This window comes from Aotus nancymaae, unplaced genomic scaffold (assembly GCF_030222135.1).
Source record: "Aotus nancymaae isolate 86718 unplaced genomic scaffold, 86718_ANA_hifiasm-v0.15.2.pri h1tg000011l, whole genome shotgun sequence".
Taxonomy (NCBI): domain Eukaryota; kingdom Metazoa; phylum Chordata; class Mammalia; order Primates; family Aotidae; genus Aotus; species Aotus nancymaae.
The window spans coordinates 43096938-43115196 of record NW_026988422.1 but is presented as its reverse complement, the minus strand read 5'-3'; the positions used below and the strand labels follow the sequence as shown (position 1 = coordinate 43115196).

At 47.6% G+C, this 18259-nt stretch overlaps 2 pseudogenes; one reads left to right on the top strand and one right to left on the bottom strand.

The window, feature by feature from the left end:
• Window positions 1-312: 312 nt before the first annotated feature.
• LOC110568859 (amyloid-beta A4 precursor protein-binding family A member 2-like) overlaps window positions 313-18259 on the bottom strand; it is a 68597-nt pseudogene continuing 50650 nt past the window's right edge.
• On the top strand, window positions 3388-6355 carry LOC110567859 (golgin subfamily A member 2-like; annotated as a pseudogene).

Here is an 18259-nt window from a genome sequence, read left to right as displayed (position 1 = left end):
AGCCGTGCCTATTGCAGTAAATGGCACCTCTGCCTTTCCAGTTGCTCAGATATAAAACTAGGCTGCTACTTTGATGTCTTCATTTTTCTCTATTCTATATCTAATTCCCTAGCAATCTTGTCAGTTCTATCTCCTCACTGAATTCAGCATACTCACTTCTGTACCTCCGGATTAAATCGCCATCATCCTTTGCCTGGAATGCTGCATCAACCTTCTAATCACTCTCCTTTCCTCCTCCTCCTTCCTCTTTCTTCTTCCTTCGTGTTGCAGTATTGGGATGCGAGATTAAAATAATTCACCAAGACAAAAGTATGCCAAATTGCAGGGTCTTTATTGCCAGCGACCACGGAGGACTCACGTCTCTCAAACCCACGGCCCCGAAGGGAGGGTGCCAAGACTCTTTATACCCAAAAAACTGCCTTGGGAGTGGGGGTGACGAATGGGGAGGGGGATCAACGGGCTTCAGACAGTCTGAGGGCTGGTGGATTCTGTAAATCACCGCCTGGGCAGGGATGGGGGTGGGGGCCCCTGGACATTCCGAGGGCTCAGGGGCTTATTGTCACTCTAATTGCTACATAAATGATTTACAAAAGATAAACATTAGTTTACACATTGTTTGGGTAGCGGTGGAATTTACAGATCTTAGTTCACAGGGGCCAAGATGAAATTAGCTTGGGCCACGTATCCTGATAAGCAAAAGCCAGCAATTCTGTCAGTTACTGATGAGAAAGGTAAACGACTTTACCTAGTGGACATTATCCAGAGCAGACTAGCAGTCTTATTTACAGAAACCAAGTCAGCAGTTATTGCAAGGAGAATGGGGCAGTTATTACAACTCATTTTTGGAGACATGGCTTTGTCTTATAAAATGGCATTGCTCAGGTTCTGGCTCCAGGCCAGCTATAGCACAGTGTAAATCATTATTTCATCCTTCTGCTTAAAATCTTCAAGCTGGCAGAAGGGTAGGCTTTTCTCACACTCCATCTCTGAAGATTGATGCGACCATCCTTTTGAGAGAATCTAGTTTCAGACTTTCAGTTCTGTGGCTGTGGGTGACAACCAACAAAGACCCAAATCCTCTTTCTTTGGGAGCTTGAGGAGAGTTCACTAGTTTATGATCCCATTGGGTCTCAGAACTTTGACTTTAAACTCCACTCCTGGCCTGTGGAATAGAGCTGAGGGGGCCACTGTCAGTCACCTTTGACTCTCCCCATAGCAACAACAGAACTGAGCTCAGCTGGATGAAGTAACGACTTCTGTTTGCTCATGACATGACTGCTAGGTTTGGGGGGGCACTGAGATGTAGAGGCCCGTCTTGTCTCACTCCCATACTGGGGAAGAAGGCTCACCCCCCAGATTCCACTCCATCCCACAGGGTCCCTGAAAACCTGGTCCCTTGGGTGGTCCTTTCCTGGGGCATTGGTAGCATTCTGTGGGCATGTCTGGCTCTGCCGTCTCTGCCACTCCCCCAGTAAGAGCTGTCTTCCTCTTCTTATAGGAAAATAAGCCAAGCCACCACTATCAGGCAGCACTCAGGAGGCAGGTAGAGGTGGAGGATGTGAAGTTCCCTCCCGTTCTCTGGAGGTTTCTTTGTTTCTCTTTCAGCACGTGCTTGGCTTTTCTCCCACAGGCTCACACAATCACCAAATTTCAGAAGGCACTCTATGTCACCTAGAATGCGGCCAGGCGGCTAGAAGGTGGGAATCTGGACACTCCATTATCCTTCAACCTGGCACTTTGACAGGCTTTTAGGGGGAGTTCCTTGGACCTCATCTCAACCTCTCTCATTCCAGTAGACTACAGATCCATTTCTGGCCACTTACGATATACCTCACACCACATGGAGGATTTGAAGCAGGTTCTCTCTGATGTCTCCACACAGAAAAAGGCGGAGGACAGGGTGAGTCCAATCACCTGCCCTGTCCCCTGGCAACCTGGCTTCCCAGATGAACGAGTAAATGTAAAGGTCCCTTCTGCAGGATGGAGTGTCCTTCCCAGAAGGCAGCATGAGCCATTTCTTGCTGCTTTTGTGTGTGGTTGTTAGAGGCAGGCTGCTGTGGGTGAGTTGGGGATGCTGTAGGGAGCAAGCACAGGACACAGAGCTCAGGGGCCAAGTGTCTGCCCTGCCCTTGCTGGCTGTGGCCTTGGCCAAATCCTAGGTGGGGGTTAGGATACTTGTACCATGAAGGTAGAGAAGAGTATCTTTAGTAGGATACCATTTGTGGGGAGAGAGGGAATGTGTGTGTGTGTATGTATTATGGTTAAGATACATAAAACATGTTTGTAAGGATGCAGTAAAAACTCAGGAGAGAGCAACAGTGTGGGTAGGAGATATTTCCCTTCTGTACTTCTGAGTTTTGGATCATAGGAACCTATCGTCCTTTCAAAAAGTCAACAAAAGATTAATTTGCTGCTTCTTATGTGTCCCTACCCCCAGGAAAGAATCGGTTTAGAGAATCAGGGATACCTGGGTGTTGAAATCCCAGCTCTGTCTCGGTGATCTTAGGCAAGCACTTAACCTTTAATATCCCATGTTTTTCATCTACATTTAATAGAGGTAATAATAGTAACTATCTCCTGGTGGTTGTGAGGATTAAATGGGATTGTTAGCATAGTGCCTGGTAAAGCACTCAATGAAGATTCCAACAGTGGTAGTAATAACAGTCATAACAATAGCAATATTTTCTGCTCTGGGCCCCTTAGCCAGCTATAAATTCAATCTCTTTCCCTGTCCCTTCCACCCTTACTGAGCTCTTTGAAAAACAAATGAGGGCTGAGCATGGTGGCTCACACCTGTAATCCCCGCACTTCGAGAGGCCGAGGTGGGCAGACCACCTGAGGTCAGGAGTTCAAGATCAGCCTAACCAAGACGGAGAAACCATCTCTACTAAAAATAGAAAGTTAAGCTTGGTGGCTCATGCCTGTAGTCCCAGCTACTCAGGAGGCTGAGGCAGGAGCATCACTTGAACCCGGGAGGCAGGAGTTGCAGTGAGCCAAGATCTCACCATTGCCCTCCAGCGTGGGCAGAAAGAGTGAAACTCCCATCTCAAAATAAGAAAAGAAAAAAAAATGACACCATGGGCTTGGACATGCCTTTGGAACATGCCAGGCGTGACTGAGAGTGAGGAAGTGTTACTGTGGAGTAGTCACTGCCGCTGTTGCTCCTGGTCGGCTGGCTGCTGCTCTGTCTGCTGTATCCTGACTTAACCTTTCTGTAATTGCAGTGCAATGAGGAGTTACTAAAGGAGAAGGATGTCCTGAGTCTGGAACTGTACAGGAATACGTAGCATGGGGGAAGGTGGAATGGGAGGTCTGGGGGCCCTTGGCATGGGTGGTGTGCTGGGAGGTGGGGGGTACAGGTGAGCATGGTGAGGGGGTCATACAGGTTTGCACGTGTACCCAGCAAAGCTCTGGTGCCTGCTGTGCCACTGATTCATGGGGCAGCCTCAGGCAACTCATGTCTTCTCTCTGGCCTGCCACCTGTGACTTTTAATTCCTGGGGTCCCTTCCAGTGCCATGGTTCTGTGGTTGTGGAGCGAGGGTAGAGGGTTGATCATCAAAGCGGTCCTTTCTGTTCTTTGTTCATTCCTTTCTCTACTGCCTCTGGCCATAGCGTAATCAATGAGGAGCTAAAGGAGAAAAACAGTGAACTCCAAGAAAAAAACTTCAAATTGTAGGGTCTGAAAAGTCCGCCATCCCTCAATGTAAAGGAGCTAAAAAGAAAGCTGGATAGGGCCAAGCTCCTGCTACCTGTCCCAGAGCTGGAAAATTTAGGTCCTGGTTCTGGTCCCGCCATAGAATCCTCTAGAGTGTGCTAAAAATTTACAGACTGTGGCCCTGTCTGGGGAATCAGAATCTCAGGGTTAGGGCTTAGAAAAAAATTTTATATAGCATCATGGATGAAAACCATTATTTTCTAGATTACATTTCTATGGCTAGCTTATGAGTCTATTTCCTTCTGAGGTTCAAACCAACATTTTTACTATCCCAAGTGCAGCTATAGGAGGTCATCGAGCACATGAATCAAGAGCTTGAGAGAGTGAAAGGACAGCTCCAAGCCCAGCTGAATGAAAGTAAGTGCTGAAATTGCCTCTACCAGGAGCAGGAGAAGATTTGCGAGCAGGAGGAGATTTGCAAGCAGGAGGAGAAGATACAGGAGGAGGAGCAGAAGACATGGGGGCAGCAAGAGAAGATGTGGGAGCAGGAGCAGAAGATACGGGAGCAGCAGACGAAGCTACAGAAGCAGGAGAAGAACATGTAGGAGCAGCAGCAGATACCCAAGCAGGAGCACAAGATGCAGGAGCAGGAGCAGAGGTTATGGGAGCAGGTTAAGATACGGGAGCAGGAGGAGAAGATGTGAGAGCAGAAGAGGAGGCTGTGGGATCGGGAGAAGAAGGATAGCATGTGGGAGCAGGTGAGGCTACAGGAGCAGGAGGACAAGATTCAGCTATGGGAACTGTAGTGAAATGCAGAGCTCCGGGGGGAATGGGCAGAAGTGCCTGCAAACCCTGGAGACCATACAGAAGGACCTTAGCACAACTTAGCAGATAGTGGTTGGTTCCCTCTGCTTTTCCACCAGTCTGTGGCCTATAGTTTAAATGGTAGGAAGAAGGGTGTGAAATTTGAGGCTAGGGAGGGAGCGACAGCGCTCTAGGCAAGGGAGCAGTCACTTAGGCCTGGAGCAAGGGGCCAGGGGCCTGTGCAGGTGACAGAGCCCCACGGTGCCCTGGCTACTTTATTTATGGGCCCAGAATCTGGAAGCTAGCCACAGCCTGCCCTGATGCCTATCCTGCAGGTAAAGCTGAAGAGCTGAGAGGCTCAGAGTCTGCAGAGGCAGCAGAAGCCAGACCAGTACCTGGGTCACCTGCAGCAGTACTTGGCCACCTATCAGCAGCTGATCTCTGACAAGGAGGCGCTGCATAGGCAGTTACTGCTGCAGGCCCAGCTTGTGGACCAGCTGCAGCAGCAGGAAGCTCAGGGCAAAGCTCTGGCTGAGGTGGCACTAATACCAGCAGGAGACCCAAATGAGGGAGTTGCTGAAGGCAGGGCCCCGAGGGGACAGGCTGGCAACCTCCTACCTTCTCACTCTTTTTCCTGGCCCCTTAGGAGCATCTGGAAGCTGCCATCCAGGAGAACCAGCAGCTACAGGCCCAGTTGAGCCTCATGGCTCTCCCTGGGGAAGGTATGGGAGACCGCTCAGAGGAAGAGGAGAGAGCCCCCAGAAGAATGGGGTACTGTTGGCAGCACAGGATTGAGGAGTTGCAAGAGACCTTTAGAACAGCTGGTCATTATGTCCGCACTAAGTTCAGTGTCGATATAGTGACCTCCTGGGAGTGGGGATGCGGGGAGTGGGTGAACTGGCCCAGGTCAGAAAAAGAGCAGGTAAGAACTCCCTGTGCCCATCGGTAGTGGGACTGCACCTGGGCAACATAGCAAGAACTTGGCTCTTCAAAAAAATAAAAACAGCTGCTCATTTTCCTCTGGTGAGGGGCTGGCCCTGGATTACAGAGTGAGGGTGGGGGCAGAATTGGGCCCACTGTTACCTCCCTTGTTGGGTTGTCTGAGGACCCCTCTGGCAACCCCCCATAGGAGATGGACAGGACAGAGAGGAAGAGGAGGTGCCACGGCCCATGACTAGCATCCTGGAAGACCTGGAGAGTCCGGAGGCCATGGTGAGCCTGATTCCCCCTGTCCCACCTTTGCTGCCTCCCTCGGTAGTCCCTTCCAAACCCCCTTATGCTCTTGGTTTCCTGTCTTCTGATTCCACTGGACCCTCTAGGATTCGCAACATTTCTGCAGTGTTGGGGGTGGGGGTGGGGATGGGGGTGGGTGCGGGCACCGACATGACAGCTGAGCACACCTTCCCCCAGGGGGAGCTGGTGTTGCAGCTTGCCAGTGACCAAAACCAGAGACATGAGAGATTACTTGTGCTTCCCAGAACCCCACCAATGAGCCCATTCCAGGGGCCCCAGCCCCCCACAGGATCTTCATGCTGCGGACAGGCAGGGTGGTGAATAGAGCCCTCAGGCAGGGTGGGCAGGCAGGAGCAGGGCAGGGTTCACAAGGCACTCAGAGCCCTGCCTCCCTCTCCAAAGATTTTTGCAAAGTAAGTCTCGCCAGGAGTGTGGAGCCTGCAAAAGGAGAGGCCAGGGAGGGTTCTCCCAGCAACAACTTCCCTGAACAGCATGCAGTGCTAAGTGGAATCCAGAACCCCCAGAAGCAAGCAGGATTACGCAGCAACCCCTGGCTGCCACTCTTCTACGGAGCAGGAAAGAGCAAGGTGAAGACAGGTAACATTTGAAAGCCAGCACTGTCACCAAGGCCCAGAGATTTGTAAGTCACCATGTGACTGTGAATATAGTCTGAGCACAAACCTGAAAAAAAGGAAAAAATAATTATTTATTTTAAATTGTGATAAAATGCTGGCTGGGTATGGTGGCTCACACCTGTAATCCCAGCACTTTGGGAGGCCAAGGTCAGGGGATGGCTGAGGCAGGAGAATCTCTTGAACCTGGAAGGCTGAGGTTGCAGTAAGCCGAGACCGCACCACTGCACTCCAGCTTGGGAGACAGAAAGAGACTGTGTCTCAAAAAAAAAAAAAAAAAAAAAAAAAAAAAAAAAAAAATTGGTAAAACACAGTTAATATAAAATTTACTATGTTAATAAAAGTTATTTTAAAGTTTCTAACTGAGGACTCTCATATCTACGTGTTTCTATTGTCTTTTTTATCTGTTGGTCTTTCTCCTTTAGTCTTGTCTTATGGCATGCCTAGTAAACTTTTACCTGCCTCCAGAGAGTATTTACTTTGACTTTATGGCACACAATCGGAGTAAGAGCAGATCACCTTCATCTAGTTTGGGACTAAGCTGGTTCAAAGCAGGTTTTAGGTTTTGTGATGGCTGGTCTACTTTTTATTTATTTGGACTTCTAGGGGTGGCCCTTCCAGGGTTCCCACCAAGGTCTCATCTCCTTACTGGGACCTAAATTCTCATGATGTCATTTCAGCCCTGTGAGAGTGCCAACCATTCAGCTGGGCTTTCCAGCCTCTTAACTATCCCTTCATAGTCAGTTTCTTAGCCTCTTGGCCCTGTGCTGTTTACCGATCAACAAATGTGGGGAAAACCCCTACAGCCTGTCGGGGTCACCTCCTAGGCCTGGTCACTCAAGTCCTGGCCGAGGTCTCCAGTTACCTTCCAACTGTTTTTAGTGGTGGTGGTGGGGGGCGGGGCACAGTTTTGTCCATTTTTTCTAACTGTTCTTGTGGGGAGGCTAATCTATAACTAGCTACTCTGCCTTTAGTGAAAGCTGAAAACCTTCATCCGCCTTTTGTTTTTGAGATGGTGCCTCGGCCCAGGCTCAAGTGTAGTGATGTGATCTCTGCTCACTGGAACCTCTGCCCCCTGGGGTTCAAGCAATTCTCTTGCCTCAGCCTCCCAGTAGCTAGGATTATAGGCGTGTGCCACCATGCCTGGCTAATTTTTGCATTTTCAGTAGAGACAGGATTTCACCACATCGGCCAGGCTAGTCTTGAGCTTCTGATTCAGGTGATCTACCTGCCTTGGCCTCCTAAAGTGCTGGGATTACAGGTGTGCACCACTGCGTGCAACCCATCTGTCTTTTAAAAAATGCTTTTAATTTGCGGTATAATTAATATTCAGTGAAATGTCTAGATCTGAAGTATACATTTTGATGAGTTTTGACAAATGCATTACCCATGTAATCCACCTCCTTTCAACATACAGAATATTTCATCATCCAAAAAGTTCTCCTGAGCTTCAATCCTGCCTGCACTTCCCCAGCAGCTGCTGAACATGCTAAGGATATTGGTACAGGACTCTGGCCTCCCCACAAGAGCTGCTTTCACAAGCCTGCTTGCCTTCCCCAGCACTAAATCCCTGCCTGCTCTCTCAAGCTTGCCATCTTTAAACTGGTTGTACCTATAACCCTCCCTCATCAATTCAATAGATAAACAAACCCTGAAAAATAAACACTCCTTCCTGGCCCAGCAGCCCACAGCCTAATATTTATACCTAAGCTTTCAGAAATCTGATTTGCAGGGGTGGGTGCTGGCAGCTGCATCCCCTCCTCCTCCTGATGACTTCTACTAGCCTACAAGACCCACAGACCACATCTGGCCAGGCAGCCTGAGCCTGGAAGTGTGGTGGAGACTCCTACTCCTTCACCCTCACTAGGGTGGCAGATGCACGGCAACAACCGGGCTCCCCCATTAAGCAAGAAACCCTTGGCTAGACAATGACACTCAGACCCCAGCCTTCGTGAGCCTGGCTGAAAGCCCCCTCCCTTCCTGTCTGACTGTGGAGGGAGGGAGCAGAGCATACATGGCTCTACTGCCCTCTCCATCCTTCAGCTGTGTTTCCTCCTAGGAGAGGGAGCCGCTCATTAATTTGGCCAAAGCCTTCTTGAGGGCTAGAAGTTTGACAGGCTGAGTGTGTGGGGGCCAACCATGCTAGAGAGATGCTGATGTGTCAGAAGGCAGCCACCTGGCCAGAGGAGGGTCAGCCTCCTTGGTGATCTCCTTCTCCCTGCTGGACACAGCATCCTGCACTCTCCCCATGAGAATGCTCCCCTCAGAGCTGCTTCCAGAAGCACAGTTCTAATCCTGCAGGTGGGGACACTGTTAGTTTACAATGGGCCACGGTTCCCTCTAACATCTCCAACTCAGAGGCAGTAGAGAGAAGAGAAATTCCCTGCACCTCCTCCCTCAGCACCCCCACCTCTGCACACATCCACATATGGAGCCTCTGACATTGGTCCCTGGGAGTGCTGCCATCTGCTTCTCCTTTCCATGCCTGCAGCAGCCAGGCCCACTGTCCAGATCCTCCCCCGCCTGGCTCAGTAGGCGCTGCACTGCCTCTGGTCCTGCCCCTACACCTGGGCCTCTGTATCCATCAGTTCCTCCAGTCTGGTTCTTATTTTCCCCAACAAGGAGGGAGCGTGTAAGGTCACCTGTTGAGCAAGCTTGGGGAGAGCAAGGATGGGGCTGTGAGGATGAGGAGAAGTTTATGGTCATGCTGGAGACTCAACTGAGCAGAGTCTGTGCAGGCCCATTGGCTGCCTACCCAGTGGCCATTCACTCCCACACTCATTTTTTTTTGTTAACAAAACCATGACTTCATTAAATATTGGACACCTATAAACTTCATGGACCCTCCTGCAGCCTCCCTTCCATGTACTGGTAAGTCTAAGTCAACTCTAGTCATTTCATTCCTCTGGCCAATGATTGTTTAGGGCTTGGGCATGAGCTGCCTCTTCACCTGAGCCTGAGCCACAGCTGCCCTCTGCACCTACCACGCTGATGCGCTGGGCCAGGGAGAGCTCCATCTCGATGGAGATGAGCTGTGAGGAGCTGGTGGCTGGGAAGATCAGGTTGTGGCAACAGGTTTTGTTCAGAAGGTTGTCCATCAACTTGTCCTTGGCATTAGGACAAGCAATCCCCTGAGAAAACACACAGACCTGCCGGGCCCTTGTGCAACTGCCCACACTGCAGCTGACAGCTATGAAGAGAGCCCAGAGGGCCAGGGAGCACAGGCGCCCTGAGGGCCAGCTGAAGCAGTGAAGGTGCTGGCAGGCCTGGCTCTTTCTGGAAACTTCAAATGACATTCAAGACAGAGCTCAGCTCTATGACAGGGTTATCTTCCATGACATATCTTCCTCCTCCTTTTTTCTCGAGCAAAGAATGGCATCCCACACCCCACACATCTGGCACAAAACTGTCTCTTCCTGATCCCTCCCTTAGTTCATCCCAGTGGCCACCAGGTCTTGTCTGTCCTCCCATCTCCACAGGTACAGCCATGTCGGTACCTCGCCAGCCCTGCCCACCTATGGTCTCTCCACCCCACTCTGTCCCTGCCATCCACTGGCCAGGTGCGGTTCTTCACACTTGTAATCGCAGCACTTTGGGAGGCCAAGGCACTTGGATCACTTGGAGTCAGGAGTTCAAGACCAGCCTGGCCAATATGGTGAAACTTTGTCTCTACTAAACATAAGAGAGTTCAATGGGTATGGTGGCACAGGTCTGTAATCTCAGCTACTTGGGAGGCTGGGGCAGGAGAATCACTCAAATCAAGGAGACAGAGGTTGCAGTGAGCCAAGATCATGCTACTGCACTTCAGCCTGGGCGACAGAGCAAGATGCCGGGAAGAAAAAAAACAAGAAATCACCTTTCTCACATATATGGTTTGCAAGTATTTTCTTCTCAATATGCAGGCTGCCATTTCATTTTATTGATTGTTTCTCTTGCTGTGCAGAAGCTTTTCAATTTGATATAGCCCCATTATTTAGTTTTACTTTCGTGCTTGAGTTTTTGCTGCGATATCTAAAAAAAAAATTATTACCAAGGCCAATGTTCAGGAGCTTCCCCGTTACTCTTTTAGTTTTATCAATTCTTGTCTTTTTTTTTCTTCTTGAGACAGGCTGGCATGCAGTGGCACAATGATAACTCACAATGATAGCCTCAACCTCCTGGGCTCAAGCAATCATCCTGCCTCAGCCTCCCAAGTAGCTGGGACTATGGGCATGCACCACCACACCTGACTAATTTTGCCCAAGCTGGTCTCAAACTCCAGGGCTCAACATTTCAGGTCTTAATAATTAAGCCTTTTATCAATTTTGAGTGGATTTTATAGTGAAAGATAAGGGCCTATTTTATTCTTCTACATGTGGAAATCCAGTTTTCCCAATGCCATTGTAATTGCCCACTGGGTTCTTCCTGTTTGCAGGAAGAAACTGACAAAATCAGTTCACTGAGAACATGGTATTGCAGTAAGGAAAGAGTTTAATTAAATCAATGCCAGCTATATAGAAGGAATGGAGTTATCACCGAAATCAGTCTCCCCAAAGGCTCAGATATTAGGGATTTTCAAGGACTGTATTAACTGTTAACCAAAACATGAGCCAGTGACTGAAGCTACTGCCTCCATCAGTAGAGTTTTTTGAGCTAAAGTCTGATGATGCACCTGGAAAAAACACAAGCCACAGAAATGTCCGTGACCTGCACTTTGTAAAGAGGGTTTTGGGAACTCAGTATTTAAGGGGAGAAGGCATGCAGGAGAGAAAAAAGGGAGGGGAAGTACTCGTGAAGCAGTGGTTACATTCTTATGAGGCTCTAATTAGTGCTCAGTAAATCCTCATTTTACATAAGATAAGGTAAACATCTGAAAAGAGGGAGAAAAGAGTCAATTATGCAGCCATCTCAGGATAGGCTGACAAGTGATTGATCTCATTTTATTGTTTTTTACTTGGGAAGATAAGCCTATAATCAACATTGTCAGTGTGACAATTAACAGAACTCAGTTTTACACATGAAACTGAAGTTACAGAGCAACGGTTACAATTGGCATATGCTTGTTTTTTGTTACGGAGACAGAGTCTCACTCTGTCACCCAGGCTGGAGTACAGTGGCATAATCTCAGCTCACTGCAATCTTCGCCTCTGAGGTTCAGGTGATTCCCCTGCCTCAGCCTTCCATGTAGCTGGGACTACAGGCACGCACCACCATGCCAGGCTAATTATTTGCATTTAGTAGATGGGTTTTCACCATGTGGGCCGGGATGGTCTCCATCTCCTGACGTCATGATCCACCCACCTCGGCCTCCCGAAGTGCTGGGATTACAGGCCTGAGTCACTGGGCCCGGCTGGCATATGCTTGTTTTATAGGGGACATGGATCCTGAAAGATTTGGGGGTTAGCAAGGAATGTCCCTGTGAGCAATTTGTGAGGGTGACCATAAGGAGAGGTACATGGCCTTTTGTGGGAGTGGGGACCTGGCTTATGTCTGATGCCATCACACAGGGTTGTGAAATGGCAGCTATCTGTTTGGGGAGAAAGAATGGCAGCAGTGTTGCAGGACTCAGCTCCCAAGCTTACCTCTCTTCTCCCCTTAGCGTAACAGGTTTGGTGGTTCCAAGACTTTATTTTCTTTTACATATTTAAAAACCTCCAATGAGGCCTGGTGAGGTGGCTCAGGCCTGTAACCCCAGCACTGTGGGAGGCCAAGGCCGGCAGATCATGAGGTCAGGAGACTGAGACCATCCGGGTCAACATGGTGAAACCCGTTTCTACTAAAATACGAAAAATTCACCAGGAGTGGTGGCATGCACCTGTAGTCCCAGCTACTCAGGAGGCTGAGGCAGGGAAGTCCCTTGAACTGGGAGGCGGAGGTTGCACTGGCCAAGATTGTGCCACTGCACCCCAGACTGGGTGACAGAGCAAGACTCCATCTCAAAACAAACAAACAAAAGAGCAAAAAACCAAAACTCTAAACTCTAAGGAAAGAGCAATGTGAAAGATAGAGGGCATTTCGTAATGATGAGAGGATGCAACAAAGGAATTCTAAATTTGTTTATGCCTGGTAACTAACTTAACCTTAAAATACACAGAACAGGCCGGGCGCGGTGGCTCAAGCCTGTAATCCCAGCACTTTGGGAGGCCGAGGCGGGTGGATCACGAGGTCAAGAGATCGAGACCATCCCGGTCAACATGGTGAAACCCTGTCTCTACTAAAAATACAAAAAATTAGCTGGGCATGGTGGTGTGTGCCTGTAATCCCAGCTACTCAGGAGGCTGAGGCAGGAGAATTGCCTGAACCCAGGAGGCGGAGGTTGCGGTGAGCCGAGATCGTGCCATTGCACTCCAGCCTGGGTAACAAGAGCGAAACTCCATCTCAAAAAAAAAAAACAAAAAAAAAAAACACAGAACAAAACCTAACAAATGAAAAAGAGAAATAAGTTGATAATCCTTGTGGGAAACTTTAATATCTCTCCGTCACTGAAAAACAGACAAAACATCAGTAAGGAAAGAGAATCTCTGAAGGATGCATGTAACACACTTGACCTAATTGAAACATGTGGTACACTAAACTGTATATACAGAATACATATTTTTCAAGTGCAGAAGCAATATTTATAAAAAATCAATCATATTTTCAATCATTGGGAAAACAAATTCCAAAAAGTTTTAATTATTTAAAACATTTAATCACAGTGGAACAATATGTTTTGAAATTAAGCAAAACATATTCAGTATGCTAAAGAAATAAATAAAGCAAAGGTTTGGTTTTTTGAAACACTAATAAAATGAATGCCCCCCAGCAAGATTAAAAAAGACAAGGCTGGGTGTGGTGGCTCAGGTCTGTAATCCTAGCACTTTGGGAGGCTGAGGCGGGTGGATCACAAGGTCAGGAGTTCGAGACCAGTCTGGTCAAGATAGTGAAACCCCATCTCCACTAAAAATACAAAACGTTAGCCAGGTGTGGTGGTATACGACTGTAATCCCAGCTACTAGGGAGATTGAGGCAAGAGAATCAAGTGAATCCTGGAGGCAGAGTTTGCAGTGAGCCAAGATCGTACCACTGCACTCCAGCCTGGTGACAGAGCAAGACCCCGTCTCAAAAAAAAAAAAAGAAAAGAGAAAAAAGACAAAAACTCTAATTGCAGACTTTATCAGTATTAAAAAGATAAGTGAATATTAGATCAACTTTGAAATTTGAAATAAAATGAACAAATTCATTCAGGAAACACGGCTTAGCAAAATGAAGTGATATATATGTAATTTAACCTGTAATTAAAAACCTTATAAAGAAAACTACAGTCTCACATGGCTTAATAAGTGAATTCTTTCCAAATGCTTATGGAAGAAATGGCACATATCTTACATGAACTCTGTTAGAAATAGAAGAAACAGTTTCCAAATTGTTTAACCAGCATAGCCTTAATATTTCATATTGAAACCTAACAGGACATCACCAGAAAGGAAACTTACACTCCACTTCCTCTTGTGAACATAAGTACAAAATTACCAAATGAACTATGAGCAAACCCAATTAAACCACAAATAAAATGGGGTTGATCATATATCACAACCAAGTTGATTGAATTCCAGAAATGCAATGTTAGTTAACATTCAAAAGCCAATCACTGTAAGCTGCCTTATCAAAATAAAAATATAAGAAAAAACTGCTAAATCAAGAAAGAAAAAAGCAATTGATAAAATTCAGTACTTATTCATAAATTGTAAAACGAGCTAACAGAGAGGAAGCAACATGCCCAGTTAAACACTCCTGCAGCTGAGAATAGTGACACAACTTATTTGCAGCTGAAAGATAAAAATTCAAGTAAAATCTTAAAACTTTTGAGAAATCTATGTTTTTCAGCTAAAGAGAGACTCAGCCTTTGAACCTTCCCTCTTTCCCTCCCAGGAAGGCAATCCAAGGCCTGGAAAAACAGCAGCCACGTTGTAACCACAAGAACAAAAGCTACACGGCTAAGGAAGTACCAGGAAACTGACAAGAGCCTTGCACTGCCTTCCTCTGAACATTTCTTCTGTTTGTTTTTGAGACACAGTCTCGCTCTGTGCCCAGGCTGGAGTGCAGTTGTGCGATCTTGGCTCACTGCAACCTCCGCCTCCCAGGTTAAAGCATTTATCCTGCCTCAGCCTCCAGAGTAGCTGGGACTACAGGCATGTGCCATCACTTCTGGCTAATTTTTTGTATTTTTAGTAGAGATGGGGTTTCACCATGTTAGTCAAGTTGGTCTCGATCTCCTGACTGTGTGATTCACCTGCCTCCGCCTCCCAAAGTGCTGGGATTACAGGCATGAGCCACCATGTTTGGCCTCCTCTGCACAAAATGAACCTATTACTTCACTTTTGCATCACCTGTCAGGTCTCCATAGGCAAGCCTGGAGCATGAAAGTCTGAAGTCCTGTCTGCCTCGGCTGATTGCCTCCCATCCCGCACCTGTGTTCACCATTGTCCCTGATCACCCAGCAGAGCTTCCCCGCACAAGCCCCTCACCCAACCCTGCCATCTTAACTGTTCTTATGATAATGTGAATACCTCTCACCCATCCTGTCATCTTAACTGCTCTTCTGCCTCACCCCCACCTGCCATTGTAACTAAACTTGTGGTCATGTATACTCCTTGCCCCTACCCCCACCACTGTAACTGATCTTACTCTGTAACACACCCACCCCCGAAAAAACTACCCCAACCTATAAAGCCAATTCCCACCTTACCCCCTTTGCCTTTCTTGGATTCAGCCCACTTGCACCCCAGCGAGAAACAGCCTTGTTGCCCACACAAAGCCCCTTTGGAAGATCTCTTTATTAAATGCATTTAATATTCGGTACTATTGGACGCGAATAACGTCACCTCCCTCCACCTCTTAGAGCATCGCACTTCCCTAACCTAGAAACAACCTCCAGCCTTATAGCCAGGGAGGTGGATTTGAGAGCTGTTTTCCCGCTTCCTCCTTTGGCTGCCTTGTGAATCCATCTTTTTTCTTTTGCAAAACCGTGTCACAATGATGGATTTGCTGTGCACAGGCAGAATGGACCTAGACTTAGCCAGTGACACCGCGGACGGCCACGGCTGCCTCCAGACAGCAACGGCTGCCTCTTTCCTTCTGCCTTCCAAGTCACACAAAAAGGCCCCTTTTGGCCAACTCTTCCTCTGGGAAGCCCCTCCTCAAGGGGCACCAGAACTGATGGGGAAGGCAGAGAGAGGAAGCTCAGGATGGGGGTGAAAAGCCAGAAATGTGAAGGCCGACTTCTGCTCAGCTTTGCTCCCTTGCTTAGAGAGACTGGAGTCCAGGGCATCAGCCACAGGCCTCAGAACAAATCTTGAGTCCAGGAAAACAGAGCTGGATGAATCCTTGGAGACCATGAGATCCACCTTCTCACTCTGCAGACTGGGAAATTGGGCTCTGACTCCTACTGTGATTGTGGCAGGTCCTAGGCCACTAACTCTGTCCTCTGTGGCCAGCACCACTGCAGCCTGGGCCTCAGCTGGTGGAGCAAACCGGGCTCACCCACTGCCAAGGCAACTGCAAAAGGGCACACGGCAGTCGTGGGCAGAGCCCTAGGCCAGGACGTCAGCCTGTCTGGCCTGTGGATAATTGCTCAGCCTGCAGCTGGGGCATGGCTAGGGCAGACATGGGGCCGGGTACAGAGCAGGGAGGGTGCCTGCCCATCTCCACAGCCATCCTCCTCCTGGGCACACTCACCGAAAGCTACTTCTTAAAACAAAATAAAATGTATTATCAAATATTTCAGGGCAGGCGCAGTGGCTCATGCCTATAACCCCATCACTTTGGGAAGCTGAGACAAGTGGATCACTTGAGGTCAGGCATTCAAGACCAGTCTGGTCAACATGTTGAGACCCCCGACTCTACTAAAAATACAAAAATTACCCAGGCATTGTTACATGCGCCTGTAAACCTGGCTACTTGGAAGGCCAAAGTGGGAGAATCACTTGAACTAAGGAGGTGGAGGTTGCAGTGAGTCAAGGGCGACAGAGCAAGACTCCGTCTCAAGAATGAACGAATGAATGAATGAATCAATCAATGTTTCAAACATACATAAATTTGTAGGAGCCCATATGCCAAATACCTGGGTACCACTCTCTGGTGTTTCAGAACATACTCAAATGTAGTGATACTTGTTTCAGACCTTTTCTTGTTTCATGAACTAAAACAAACTTATATATGAAATAAATCCCCCAGAACCTCCCCGCATAGGCTTATTCCTCTACCCGTCCCTAGAGGTACCCATTCCTCTGAATTTAGAGTTTATCACTCCTGCGTAATATTTTGAAAGTTCTGCTACTTATTATTATTTTTTTTTATTTTAGGTTTTGGGGTACATGCAAAGAACATGCAAAATTGTTGCATAGGTACACACATGGCAGTGTGATTTGCTGCCAAGTTCTGCGCTACTTACGTGGATGTCTTTAAACATATTTTTAAATGCTAGCTAATATTATATGTATATGTCCATGTATGATATATATTGTATAAGACTCATACATATTATTCAAAATTTACTTTTTGGTTTTTTTTTTTTTAGACAGAGTCTCGCTCTGTCTCAGGCTGGAGTGCAATGGTACCATCTCACTGACTGTAACTTCTGACTCCCTGGTTCAAGTGATTCTCCTGCCTCAGCCTCCCGAGTAGCTGGGATTACAAGCACACACTACTATGCCTGGCCAATTTTTGTATTTTTAGTAGAGACGGGGTTTCACCATGTTGGTCAGGCCAGGCTGGCCTAACACTGCTGGCCTCATGATCCACCTACCTCGGCCTCCCAAAGTGCTGGGATTACAGGCGTGAGTTACCGCTCCTGGCCAAGTAACATGCTTTTTTAAAAGACTTCTTGGTGTTAATACATATGACTCTAGATCAAAGGTCAGCAAACTTTTTGTGTAAAAGCTAGACAGTAGCATATTTTAGGCTTTGCAGGTAACATATGGTTTCTGTTGCAAAGTCTTTGCTTTGCATTTGTTGTTGTTATTTTGGTGTTTTTGTTTTTGTTTTTTTTTTTTTTGAGATGAAGTTTCGCTCTTGTTGCCTAGGCTGGAGGGCAATGGCGCAATCTCAGCTCACTGCAACCTTCACCTTCCAGGTTCCAGCCATGCTCCTGCCTCAGCCTCCTAAGTAGCTGGGATTACAGGCATGTGCCACCATGCCTGGATAATTTTTTTTGTATTTAGTAGACACAAGATTTCACCATGTTGGTCAGGCTGGTCTCAAACTCCTGACCTCAGGTGATCCACCCGACTCAGCCTCCCAAAGTGCTGGGATTACAGGTGTGAGCCATCTTGCCCTGCCTGTTTTGCTTTTTATAGCACTTTAATATTACCAAAACCATTCTTCTTAGCTCCTGGGCTGAACGATAACAGGTCATGGGCCAGATTTGGCAGATGGGCAGGAGTTTGTTGGCCCCTGCTCCAGGTCATATTGTATTGTGTGAGTATCCCACAGTGCATTCTTCCATGTTCCTGCTGATGGACATCTAAGTGGTTTCTGATTGTCACTACATGAGGGTGATTATAAACATTATCATGCAAATGTGTGAGTCTCTCTGGAGCCCACACCGGGAAGTGGAAGGGCTGGGCATGTGAACAAGAGTATCTTTGACTTCAAGATACAACATTAATTTCTCTCCAAACTGGCAGCATCAGTTTGCATCCCCAGCAGCAGCTGACAAGTGCTTCTGCTGTTCCACATCCTCACTGGCACTTGCTATTACAGGGCTTTCAAAATAAAATCACCTGCCAGGCATGGTGGCTGACACTTCTAATCCCAGTATTTTTGGAGACCAAGAGGGCTCCTTGAGTTGAGAAGACTGAGACCAGCCTGGGCAGCATAGTGAGACCCCTATCTCCACAAAAAATTAAAAAATTAGCAAGGTGTGGTAGCACAGCTGTGGTTCTAGCTACACAGGAAGCTATGGTGGGAGGATCA